This window comes from Montipora capricornis, chromosome 8 (genome assembly GCF_036669925.1).
Source record: "Montipora capricornis isolate CH-2021 chromosome 8, ASM3666992v2, whole genome shotgun sequence".
NCBI classification, from domain to species: Eukaryota; Metazoa; Cnidaria; class Anthozoa; order Scleractinia; family Acroporidae; genus Montipora; species Montipora capricornis.
In genome coordinates this window covers 30,946,728-30,949,227 of record NC_090890.1, presented here as the reverse complement: position 1 = coordinate 30,949,227, position 2,500 = coordinate 30,946,728, and the positions used below count along the sequence as shown (strand labels likewise).

At 39.2% G+C, this 2,500-nt stretch overlaps 1 protein-coding gene across 1 annotated transcript in view; it reads left to right on the top strand.

Annotated features, from left to right (window-relative positions):
• Positions 1–2,500, top strand: part of LOC138059190 (eukaryotic translation initiation factor 4 gamma 2-like) — a 27,896-nt gene that overhangs the window by 45 nt on the left and 25,351 nt on the right. The window contains exons 1-3 of the mRNA XM_068904733.1: positions 1–76; positions 224–453; positions 2,291–2,393. The exon at positions 1–76 is cut by the window's left edge and continues 45 nt beyond it. The gene's annotated coding sequence lies outside the window, so the exon portion shown is untranslated. The remainder of the gene's footprint in view (positions 77–223; positions 454–2,290; positions 2,394–2,500) is intronic.

The following is a 2,500-nucleotide window of genomic DNA, read 5'->3' as shown; positions in this document are numbered from 1 at the left end:
AAGATTGAAGACAAAAAGAAGCAGAGATACAGCGCCCAAAAATCCTAACCAATTTCCCGTTTCCTCCCTTTTTTCGGTAATATTGCTGTCTATATAGACTCTAAGCCCTTATTTAGGGATTGTTATTTTGTCAGGAGTTTTAGAGCAAGAATTGGTTGAAAGAAGAAGTAAACCGATGGCGTGATCACTACTGTCTTTGTTTGGCATTTTTCTTCCCTTGCAGGTTCTTCATTAACGACGCGTTTTAGTGGAATAGTGAAAAGCTACAAACGTGGACGGACGCGGGGCAAAAACTTTAGAATTTTCCGGAGTCAGGGAGGTTGTACCTGCATCGCTGCCTTTACAAGAGCCAAACCAAGTTCACACGCAGCAAGTTAGTCAACGATGGGTCCCTCCGCAGATAAACCGTCTTCAATATCGTGACGATGAAGCCGTTTTTCGACGGGTCCGTGGGTATGTCTAAATTTCACTGTGATTTCAGGTTGTTTATAAGTTAATGGATGTTGCTGGACCTTTCGAAGAACACCCCGGCCGTTTGTGATTTCTTCTAATTTTGACGTTGTCAGGAATTGTCATTGAAAGCTACTGAGCTTTTTGTACGCTGTAGGCTTCATGTTGTTCCATCTGGAACTATTGCCAGTTACATCGAAAGAAGTCTTTTAAATATTAGATCATTCGTATAGCACCTTCTTTCAAGACGATAATATAGTGGATCCGTATAAATGATTCCTTTAAAGTTTCTGGAAAGGGTTTGGACTGGAAGACAGAGGTTTGACTGTCAACATTCAGCATTTAACAACCTGTGTGATTTCAAAGGGGTATTTATAAGGAGACTTCTCATTCCAAGAAATATTTGATGGTCATTTTAAATGTTCCAGTTGCTTCTGTGCCACTTAAATGTGTCAAAATCTGATATAGTGTAAAAAATTAATTCGATTTTGCCTTTTTTTTTTTTACCATTTGAATCGTTCCTGTCAACCTAAATGCGGATTTAAGAACAGTTTTGGCTTACAAGTGTTTTTATGCTACAAGAAGTATCTCTTGAGTTTTGAGAATTTGCATATTTGGGCATGACTTGACTTGTGAACATCTGTCGTAGGGGTGTCTTAGGTCTAATTCACGACATGATATGTGGTGAAGTTCTGGTGGAACCTTCTGTGGCAAAATTCCTTGGAATAAGTATGTGACTATACAGATCTGAAGCTTTCGCGGCTCACTCTCCCCTAACAACGTTACAATGTTGTTTGCATGTGACTTTCTGAGGTCATTTTCCAAAACAATTTTGTCAGAGGCTGTAGTTACATATGAAAGTGATAAGCAAAAATGTACTGTGTTATCAGCCCTCAAGCAAGCAGCAACACTGTCCCTAACCCAGTAAACTTTTGGGTCCTAATTGACTTTCAGGTATCCTGAATTATTGTATTGTACAAATAGCTAACCTTTGGTAACTGCTAATAGTACACACACTCTTCTCAAAATCATGGTCCAAGCTCTCACAAAAAAAAAATATTATACATAAAGTTACTTCATGCATGCCCCAATGTAGAGTGCAAACCATTGTTAAGTATTCTTGGCTTTTGTTGAGAAGTGTATGATTTATTCCCATATTCAGTGATATGAGCTACAACAAGTTGCAAAATTAGTGGAGACACTTCACCTTCTTGGGGCGATATTGATTTACCTATTATCTCTCACACTGCAGCCCCCCTCCCCCCTTATCAATGTTGATAGCAAGACAAGAAAATGCTGAAGACTTGAACCGTCAACTTTGAAAGGGGTAGAGGGAGGGGGGAAGCGGGAAAGGTTGAAACTCTAGATACGGCAGGTATTGGAAGCTAGAAAAGGTGTTTTTTTAATTGGAGTGTCTGAACAATTTTGCAACTTTTAGCATCACGTTCTTGCCCACAATAAATCTACATTGACAATGAGGCCAAGATACATATAAGCAACACAAGTCTCACACAACTGTGGACAGTCAAAATTAGGAAAGAAAGGCTCTTGTCAGACTAGGACTGCCAAATTGACACATGTTTCTGCGAGAAAAGAAAACAAAATGTGGCAAGAGTGTTGGCCATTACTTTCCTTTTTCTTCTGTCTAATACACTGTACCTCACCATTTTGAAGAGTAAGAGACGTATGCAAGAAAAATGTTGGGACTTTTCATGTAGATCACGTAAAAAGCCATGCTGTGAAATTGGCTCTTCTGAAGTGTATTTGGGTTAAAAAGTCAAATTGAACTTTTTGGCAAGTTAACACCTTGACTGAGAGCTAACCTCCCTGTTTGTTGCAGGATCCTTAACAAATTAACTCCGGATAAATTTGAAAAACTTTGTCATGAACTCTTGGAAGTGGGGATTGAGACCAAGTACGTTCTTAAAGGTGTAATTCTCTTGGTAAGTAAAGTCTTTGTAATGCTGTTTGTTGTGGTCTGTCCTCTGTAGTATATCAGGGTTGGGAGGGTAAATACTCTGGAGATAGTAGCTACACTAAGCTACGTGTA